Here is a 10,852-nt window from a genome sequence, read left to right as displayed (position 1 = left end):
TCCCAGAATAGCAGCATCCAACCCTTGTGACCAAGAGTCCCAATGTCATTCCCAATATCCCCTTCAATGATTTGCCAGATGGGCCTTGTTATCTCTCACACATTTGGAATAACATTTGTGGTTAGAATTCCATCAAGAAACCCATAATTGTTCCTTCGATTCCAAGTACAAAGAGAAATCAGAAGACCCAAAGCATTCTTTATTCAGAAGAGGCTTTCCTCCATAAAGTTCAGCGAATTCGAAAGGAAACACAATGGAAAGATTCCAGTTGGATGCAACGCTGACCATTTATCACATTTCTTATTTAACAGTTAACACTGTTCTCCCATGTGGTTAAGATATTGACATACTCTATGTTCCCTACCATGAATTATTCCAGCTAGAAAGCAGTAAGGATCCTCTTGTTTGCCCAAGGGTGCGAATTAAGACAAAGGTGTTGTTCAGTGTTTGTGGTACGTTCTTTCTTTGATGTATGTAAGTGAAAGGAAACATGATTAGATCTTCAATCCCCAGGAGATCTGAGCACGAAGCCACCCACAAGACTGTGGCTCTCACTTTCCTGTGTTTCTGTTGCAAAAGTTGTCTGCCTGTTGCAGAGAGTGGAAGAAGGATGGGAGATCTGGGGAGCGGGATTGTTGCCTTGCTGTTGGCCGTCTCCACAGGTATCTTTTTCTATTGATTCATTCATTTACTGGGGGAAATAGTTTTTAGCCTATTGTTTTTTTTTTGGTGGAAGGTGGGAAACAAGGCCTCCCCAAGGTGGTTTTTAAACTGAATCTTTCCAAAGCCATTAAAAAGAAAATAAGCAAAACCATCAACAGGAAAATTAATTTAAATATTTTATAAAGTAAAATAGGATGTCAAACATGGAATAATAATTTCTGCATTGGAAATTCTAAAGCATCAGCTAAATAAACTTGTTGGTTTATTTTATTCTTTCTTTCTTTCTTTCTTTCTTTCTTTCTTTCTTTCTTTCTTTCTTTCTTTCTTTCTTTCTTTCCTTCCTTCCTTCTTTCTTTCCTTCCTTCCTTCCATCCTTCCTTCCTTCTTTCCTTCCTCCCTCCATCATTTTCCCTGATGTTTCCATTTCCTTCCAGTTGTATCAGGTCAAGCTACTGTAACCCAGGAGCCCCAATTTCTTTCCATTAAGGAAGGAGATTCTATCCTCCTGAACTGCTCCTATGATGGAAATGAATATAGTCTTCAGTGGTACAAGCAATATCCAGGAGGCCCGCCAGAATTCATGACATTACTGGTTTCATCAGGGACCAAAGCAGAAGATAATTTTGAAATGACTCTGGACACAAAGAAGAAGACCACCTCTTTGTATCTGAAGAACACCCAACTGAAGGATTCAACTGTCTAATTCTGTGGATTTGAGCACAGTGCTACAAAGACACCTGCTGGTTATCACCAAAGTGGAAGACAACCAAGAAAAAGACATTGAGCTCCCTTTCTTCTTCTTTGAAGAAAGATCAGGAGAAGATCTTGAGCCACAGCCTCATAACAACAAAGATCTGTTTGTCCCAAAGGTCTTTTTCCAAAAGGCAACTGAAGTTTCCTAGTTTTTTTTCCCTTGAAAACATTTGTTTCTCATCCAAGAAGCTTCTTCAGTTCTCACTGACTGATGAGGAGCAAAACACTTTAAAGGAAAAGCAAACAGATAAAAACAAAACCCAGTTGCCTTATGGAAAACCCCCTTTGGGATAACGAAGACCTGGATGACCGAAGAGTCTCTATAGACAAGGTTCTGCTTATTTCTCGGCTCAAGCGTGTCCTCCCAATATGGATTCCTTTGTAAGTCATCTGCATATTGTCCCAAAGGTGCATTTTCCAGAGGCAACTAAACTTTCTTTGTTTTTGGCGAGAGATGTTTCACTTCTCATCCAAGAAGCTTCTTCAGCTCTAACTGGATAGTGGGGGAATTTAAAGGATTTATATTCCTTGCACACAGCTGGTTATTTGCATCCTTTTGGAGGGTCCTTGAAGCCTTTGGAGGCTTACCTCTGTCCTCAGGGTCACCTGAGTAGTGCAAAGGGTTCCCGTAGCCTACAATCTTCTTCCTCTGGAAATCCATTCTTACTCACCCTATTCAAAGGGTCTTCATCCCAAATTCTTCTTCAAAGTCAAAACAAGAAAGTCCAGTTGCCTCCTGAAAAAGCACCTTGGGGACAACCATGATCTGAATGACTGAGAATCTCTACAGATGTTCATCTGGAAATTGGAGCAGAACACCCAAGACAGAGGAATTGTTGAAAGGTTCCTGGCAATTAACTGTATGATCCCCATGTCTTTCCCTTCCAGGTGTCCAAGGCCAGGACCGAGTCGATCAGAAGCCCGTAGAAGTCATCAAAGAAGGAGAGGATTCCACCATCACCTGTCAGTTCACCTCCAGCACTGTCTATACCATGCATTGGTACAGGCAATTTGCAGGAGAACCTACGTATCTCCTAACGGCTACATCGCAGGGATTGGAGACACGAGGAGACTTCACTGCTTCTTTTGACAAGAAGGAGAAGGAGAGTCAGTTGAACATCAGAAGGGTGCAGTTGAAAGATGCTGCAGTCTACTTCTGTGGGGCCCAAGATCCACATCAATGCAGAACCACCTGCTTCACGTACAAAAACTCTCAGAGGCTGAGCAGTTCTGTGAAAGGGAAATGAACCTCAGGTGGCGAATTAGGATTCAGAGATGTGGAAATAACCTGCATTGTTATCAACAGGAAAGTGAATCGAAATATTCCAGAGTATTGCAAGAAAGAAGATATAGATACCAAAAGGACATTCCCACCACTAGCAAAAACCCTGAAAGGCCACTAAGTTCTGTCGTTCTGTCCTTCCTTCCTTCCTTCCTTCCTTCCTTCCTTCCTTCCTTCCTTCCTTCTTTCTTTTCTCCACTCTTTCTTTCTTTCTTTCCTTCCTTCCTTCCTTCCTTCCTTCCTTCCTTCCTTTCTTTCTTTCTTTCTTTCTTTCTTTCTTTCTTTCTTTCTTTCTTTCTTTCTTCTCCCTTCCTTCCTTCCTTCCTTCCTTCCTTCCTTCCTTCCTTCCTTCCAAAAGAACCTCATTAAAGCCTGACAAGCACTTTGGAAGATAGAAAGGTGTTGTGGCCCCCCTCTTCATACACCAGGGCACTCCAAGACAAGAATACTGCTACATGATTTATTCACAGTAAATTAACACACTGACTAGACCTTGGCAGCAATCCAGACTTCCAAGATAAGAAACAGGCATGAGAGCTTAATCCAGTGTAGGTAATTAAGTTTAAACCTGCAATCAGCCTCCAGGAAAGTCACTCCTTATATACTATCTTGAGAGGAGCCTAATTACAACCACCTGGGTCCAATTATCTTCTGTATCTGCATAGCTGTTCTCTATGTCTATCAGCCCTCCATTGCCGGGCGTCCAGGACCAACTCCCTTGTCTCCTCCTCACTGGTCCAAGGCATGACGTCAGGAGCACACTCCCTTTCGCTTTCACCGCTGCTCCATGCCTCAGGCACCTCCTGGTGGCAAACAAGCCTCCCTGATCCCTGCTCGGAGTCGGAACCCTGTCCAGGGTCCTCCACATCTTCCAGAGCTGACTCATAAGGCCCCTGGCTGTCGGAGTCTGGTTGCATCTCCAATGGCTCCTGCTGGGCCACAACAAAAGGTAGAGATTATAGAGCAGGAGTGTTCAACTCAATGCCAGAGCTGGCCCACTGGGTTCTTAGATTTAGCCTGCAGGGAAAAATGAAGGAGTGGACCACAGTGTTTCTGCCAGAGAAAGTGGAGCTCGGGAGGGATGTGCAAAGCCCCTGCAAGCTCCGTTTTCAGCTGAGACAGCCTCCTGCAACCATCTGCCAGTGGAAAAGGAGCTCGGGAGGGACACATGCAGCCCTTCTGAGCTCTGTTTGTGTTGCCAGAGCACATGGGCAGCCACAGCAGATGTGAATCCCTCCCGGTTAACCCTGGATTGAGCGAACCAGCAGTGGCTGCAAATGGGAGGCTCCGTCCACCCTCCTGGACATTTCTAGGCAGGAGAAAACTGGTAGTAAAATTAATTGAAACCCCCCGCTGGACCACAGGCATTTCCATGAGTGATGTCGAGCTGGCCACGCCCACACTGGTCGCTCCGCCCACCCCTCCAAGATCAAACACAACCCTGCTTTGGCCCTCAATGAAACCGAGTTTGACACCCCTGTTACACAGCATCTGCTCTTCCCTGTCACACCAGCCCAATAGACAGTTAATAGATAGAAGGGACATTTCACAGCAAAGCCTAAATTGGTCCCAAAGAACTGGACCAGACTCACCCCGGACCTTATCATCAACCCTGTTAGGGATGTAACCCTAGGCTTGGCTTGGCAATGTATATAAGCCATGATTGTAACAAATGTATCTGTTACTTTAAATGATTCACAGATGTAATTGGCTTGTTACCTCAAGCAGCTTTAAGAGGGAGCCAGAATGGCTGTTAGCTCTCTGTTTTGTTAGAAGCTGATTGGTGTATTTTGAGATCTCGTGGTTTGCTAATTGTTAGCTATATTTTGTGTGCTAGACTGACTATCTTGATAACTGAATTACTGAACCGTGTATGACTTGGACTGTTACCCGGACTCTGAATACTTCTATATTTCTACATAGTAAACTACTATATTTTTATACTATTCAGTGTCTCTGTATGCTGGTTTGTGCATGTTATTCCATATCACGCTCATTACGCTTCTCTGCATACTCGCTCTTCTAATGGATAGCTTAATTACTTAACAAACCCTATCGAGGAATGGATGACTAAAATGTCCCAGGAAGAAGACAGAAAACACTCCTTATTTTAAAGCTAACTTTAGGATGTATCTACTGTGGGTTTGGTATGAGACGACAATGGCATGAGGACGTGATATAAATGGTTTTTTGGTGGAAGTGGGATGAACCGTACAATTAAATCATCCAAGGCTGATCCATTTAGGAAATGTTGGGGATTACAGGCCAATTTTGATGAGTGTGGTTTTTTTTTTCCACCTAACCCACCTTCTCTCCACAAGTGGCTTATTGAAAGTGGAAAGCAGGTATCTAGATGGCTCTATCCATAGGCAAGGCAAAGACAAGATATTGTGAAACTCCCTGCAGAAAAGTCTGAACAAAGGCAGAATGATGGGATTAACCCCTTCACTCAAGATCCAAAACAGGACGGAAGCCATTAAACCACAAGAGCAATTATTGCATCACCCCCAGAACAGGCCAAACCTCAACTACACTTAGCTCAGACAAACACCTAGGGTTTGTACTTTGCCAATAGAGCCAGCTATGACTCCTACATAACCCCTACATGGCCTATGGGAATCTAACAACAGCCAATAGAATATATGTTTTTGCACAGGAACAGGAAGCTCAAGTGCAAAGCTCTTCTGATTAATAGATAGAAGGAAAATGCATTCCAAATCCTAAACATACCCAAAAGACCTCGACCATACTCACCCAGGACCATATTATCAACCCTCTCGAGTAATGGATGACTAAAATGTCCCAGGAAAAAGACAGAAAACACTCATTCTTTTAAAGATGACTTTAGGATGCATCTTCTATGGGTTTGGGATGAGATGTAAATGGCATGAGGATGTGACATAAACTGTTTTTCGGGGCATGTGATGTGGGGAGAACATTAAAATCAAACGATTCAAGATTGATCCTGGTAGGAAATGTTGGGGATTAACAAGCCAATTTTAATGAATGTGGGTTTTTTTCCACCTAACCCACCTTCTCTCCACCAGAGGGCGATAGACTACAACAAGATCCTAGCAAAGATCTGTCAACTAGAAACACTTGTAAGAGTTTTATCAGTCTCTGTCTCCCTCCTCTTAACTCTGCTGGTTCTCTGAACTTCCTCCTGATAGGAGAGATCAAAAATCTCAAGAGGTGTTTGAGTGTAAACTCCCATTACATGAATTAGAAATAATAAGCCTAACATTGGGTGTCAAATTGATGGAGAGCAATATCTTTCGGTAGAGAGATATCTTCTTGGCATGGTGGGAAGCCAGGGCAGAAGACATGAGTCTTGCAGTTTTCCTTTCCCACAGTCCGATCCAAAGAGTAAGGTAGGTTAATAATGTCCTGAATACGAGCTTGATCTATGGTGCTGAAGGGGGAATAGGATCCAGTTTTCTTGGCCAAGTTAGGAAAGTGTCTTGCTTCATTCTCAGGATATTTCTTCTACATCCTTGTGCAACCTAGAACTTAGAGATCTCCTTGTGGTTTCCCACCTGAGTAGCAACCCAGCCTGACGCTGAGCTATTTCCAAATTCCCAGCAAGGATGGAGTCATGCATTTCTGGGTATTCAAGTGCTCCCCTAAAAGTGATGGCTGGAAGGGGGTAAAGAGGAATGAAGATCACATCCTCTGTCCTCTCATTCCACGTTTATCCATTTGGAGTAGACTTGTGTCTGGTGGAAACCAGAAAGATGCAATCATGTGTCATAGCATTGGAACATTAGATGCAGGATGTGAAAGAAGCAATGGGTGGAAACTAATCAAGGAGAGAAGCAACTTAGAACTGAGGAGAAACTTCCTGACAGTTAGAACAATTAATGAGTGGAACAGCTTGCCTCCAGAAGTTGTGAATGCCCCAACACTGGAAGTCTTTAAGAAGATGTTGGATAGCTATTTATCTGAAAGGGTATAGGGTTTCCTGCCTAGGCAAAGGGTTGGACTAGAAGACCTCCAAGGTCCCTTCCAACTCTACTATTGTATTGTATTGTATTGTAAATCTCCTGTGATTTTGATCACTTGTTCCTTCTTATAAGGCCAGATGGGGGTGAAGCTTTTCCTCCAGATCCCTGCATAGCAGCTTCCAACACTTGTGACCAAGAGTCCCATTTCATTCCCAATAACCCCCCGAACATGACTATGGTAACTTGGCAGATGAGCAGAATAATCTCCAAATATGGATGCCCCCATGTGGAACAACCTGCATGGCTGGAATTCCATGAAGAAACCCAGAGTCCTTACCCAAATTCCAAGTTCTCGAAGAAAGCAGAATCCAAAGAACCAAGGATCCCTTCCTTCAGAAGATGTTTTTGTTTGGAAAGATCAGTAAGGCTGAGAGAAAACACTCTGGAGAGATTCCCATTGGAGGCATCATCTCAGAAGTTTCTGCATTTCTTATTGGATAATGATCTCCATTCCCTTTCACGACAGGAATACACATCCTGCCTTGCGAATTTTTCAAACTAGGAGATAGCACAACCTGATCTATTTTGTTTGCCCAAGTTTGTGCACGTTAAGACACAGATACAGAATACTACCAGATATGGGATAAATGGTATAGGTGGATGGAGGAAAGAAACAAGGATCAATGAAGGAAGACAACAAAGCCCCAAAATAGTAGTTAAGGAGAATTAACACATGTATATGTATCCAAGTGGTTTAAACTTACTAGAGGTAGTCAGCCAATACAGCAGACAGAGGAGTAAAATAAGAGGGTTAAGAATGGTGAAATACAAATGAAATATAATACAAGGGGAAACAATATAAGGAGAGTGATATGGAATGGCAATTGCTATTAGAAAGAACAGGAAGCTCCTGTTCGTATTGTATTGTGTAAATGTGGTGTACGTCTAAGTTTTGTGTGTGTATTTTACATCTTTGTAAATAAAATAAAAATAATAAAAAATAAAGGAGCAGATTTGGGACACCCTCCCCTCCTCTGAAAAAAAAAGACAAAGCTTTTTTTCTTATAGGTTTGTGGTATTTTCCTCCTTTGATCTAGATGAGTCAAAGCAGAGCTGAGCAGATCTTCGATCCCCAGAAAGTCTGCGCACGAAATCACCCACAAGGCTGCCTGTTGCAGAGAGAGGAAGAAGGATGGGAGATCTGGGGAACGGGATTGTGGCCTTGCTGTTGGCCATCTCCACAGGTATCCTTTTCTGTTGACTCATTCATTTATTGGGGGGAATAATTTTTAGTCTATTGTTCTTTTCTTTTTGGTGGAAGGTGGGGTACAAGGCCTCCCCAAGTTGTTTTCAAACTGAATCTTTCCAAAGCCATTAAAAAGACAATAAGCAAAACCATCAGCAGGAATATTAATTTAAATATCTTATAAAGTAAAGTAGGATGGCAAACATTGAATAATAATTTCTGCTTTGGAAATTCTAAAGCTTCAGGTAAATAATCTTGTTGGTTTCTTTCTTTCTCTCTCTCTCTCTCTCTCTTTCTTTCTTTCTTTCTTTCTTTCTTTCTTTCTTTCTTTCTTTCCTTTCTTCTTTCTTTCCTTCCTTCCTTCCTTCCATCCTTTCTTCTTTCTTTCCTTCCTTCCTTCCTTCCTTCCTTCCTTCCTTCCTTCCTTCCTTCCTTCCTTCCTTCCTTCCTTCCATCCTTCCTTCCTTCTTTCCTTTCTCCCCCATCATTTCCCCTGATGTTTCCATTTCCTTCCAGTTGTATCAGGTCAAGCTACTGTATGATCCCCATGTCTTTCCCTTCCAGGTGTCCAAGGCCAGGACCGAGTCGATCAGAAGCCCGTAGAAGTCATCAAAGAAGGAGAGGATTCCACCATCGCCTGTCAGTTCACTTCCAGCACTGTCTATAGCATGCATTGGTACCGGCAATTTGCAGGAGAACCTAAGTATCTCCTAACGGTTACATCGCAGGGATTGGAGACACGAGGACACTTCACCGGCTCTTTTGACAAGGAGGCAAAGGAGAGTCAGTTGAACATCACAAGGGTGCAGTTGAAAGATGCTGCAGTCTACTTCTGCGGGGCCCAAGATCCACATCAATGCAGAAGCACCTGCTTCACGTACAAAAACATTCTGAGGCTGAGCCGTTCTGTGAAAGGGAAATGAACCTCAGTTGGGGAATTGGGATGCAGAGATGGACCAGCTGACCCAAAATAAGCTACATGTGGGTACAACCTGCATTGGTATCAAGGAGAAAGTGAATGGAAATATTTCAGAGTATTGTAAGACAGAAGAAACATAACAGATGGACATTCCCACCTCTAGCAAAAACCATGTAAGGCCAAGCAGTTCTGTCCCTTCTTCCTTCCTTCCTACCTTCCTTCCTTCCCTCTTTCTTTTCTCCATTCTTTACTTTTTTCTTTCCTTCCTTCCTTCCTTCCTTCCTTCCTTCCTTCCTTCCTTCCTTCTTTCTTTCTTTCTTTCTTTCTTTCTTTCTTTCTTTCTTCTTCCTTCCCTCCTTCCTTCCTTTCCTTTTTCTTTCTTTCTTCTTCCTTCCTTGCTTCTCTCTCTTTCTCTTTCTTCCATACTATCTTTCATTCTTTCCCTCTTTCTCTTCCTCTTCCTCTTTTTCTCCCTATTTATTTCACTCTTTATTCAGTCCCCCAAAGTAGACTGCAGATAGCTATTCGGAGGCATTGTACAAATTCATAGGTTCAAATATACAAAACATATTGATTTTCATTTGTTTAAGAAAATTGATACAATACAATACAATAACAGAGTTGGAAGGGACCTTGGAGGTCTTCTAGTCCAACCCCCTGCCTAGGCAGGAAACCCTATACCGTTTCAGACAGATGGCTATCCAACATCTTCTTAAAGACTTCCATTGTTGGGGCATTCACAACTTCTGGAGGCAAGCTGTTCCACTGATTAATTGTTCTGACTGTCAGGAAGTTTCTCCTCAGTTCTAAGCTGCTTCTCTCCTTGATTAGTTTCCACCCATTGCTTCTTGTTCTGCCTTCATTTGCCTTGGAAACTAGTTTGACTCCCTCTTCTTTGTGGCAACCGCTGAGATATTGGAAGACTGCTATCATGTCTCCCCTGGTCCTTCTTTTCATTAAACTAGACATATCCATTTCCTGCAAGCGTCCTTCATATGTTTTAGTCTCCAGTCCCCTAATCATCTTTGTTGCTCTTCTCTGCACTCTTTCTAGAGTCTCCACATCTTTTTTACATCGTGGCGACCAGAACTGAATGCAGTATTCCAAGTGTGGCCTTACCAAGGCCTTATAAAGTGGTATTAACACTTCACGTGATCTTGATTCTATCCCTCTGTTGATGGAGCCTAGAACTGTGTTGGGTTTTTTGGCAGCTGCTGCACACGGCTGGCTCCTATTTAAATGGTTGTCCACTAGGACTCCAAGATTTGTTGGCGGAACACACGGGGGACCACATGAGAGTCTCTGCCGGTTCACCACGGATCAGGTGAACCAGTAGTGGCAGTGGGGGGAGGATCCGCCCATCCATCCAGACCCTCCTGTGCATGAGCAAACCGGTAGTGAAATAAATTGAAACCCACCGCTGAACCACAGGCATTCCCATGCGTGATGTGGAGCTGGCCACGCCCGCATTGGCCACTCACCCCTCTTAGAGGTCAAACACAACCCCAATGCGGCCCTCAGTGTAATCAAGTTTGACACCCCTGTTACACAGCATCTGCTCTTCCCTGTCACGCCAGCCCAAAGGTCCTTGCAGTTCACAGATAGAAGGAAAATGCATTCCAAATCCTAACCCAGCGCAAAAGATCTGGACCAGACTCAACCGGGACCATATCTTCAACTCTATGAACAAGGGATGACTAAAATGTCCCAGGAAGAAGACAGAAAACACTCCTTCTTTTAAAGATGACTTTAGGATCCATCTTCTATGGGTTTGGGATGAGATGACAACGGCATGAGGAGGTGACATAAACTGTTTTTCGGGGCACGTGGTGTGGGGTGAACCTTACAATCAAACTTTTCAAGGTTGATCCTGGTAGGAAATGTTGGGGATTAACAAGCCAATTTTGATGAATGTGGGTTTTTTTCCCCCTAACCCACCTTCTCTCCACAAGAGGGCGGTAGACTACAACCAGATCCTAGTAAAACTCTGTCAACTGGAAACCCTTGTAGGAGTTTAATGGGTCTCTGTCTTCTTTGATGTATGT

The 10,852-nt window shown here is 43.2% G+C and overlaps 1 gene segment (V, D, J or C); it reads left to right on the top strand.

The window, feature by feature from the left end:
- Nucleotides 1-7,834: 7,834 nt before the first annotated feature.
- On the top strand, nt 7,835-8,811 carry LOC309401256 (T cell receptor alpha variable 30-like). The segment is given in 2 exons: nt 7,835-7,886; nt 8,453-8,811.
- Nucleotides 8,812-10,852: the final 2,041 nt, after the last annotated feature.

The sequence above is a fragment of the Natrix helvetica genome (assembly GCF_964273705.1).
Source record: "Natrix helvetica genome assembly, chromosome: Z".
Lineage (NCBI taxonomy): Eukaryota > Metazoa > Chordata > Lepidosauria > Squamata > Natricidae > Natrix > Natrix helvetica.
The sequence above is the reverse complement of the archived record's forward strand: the minus strand, read 5'-3'. Positions and strand labels throughout refer to the sequence as shown.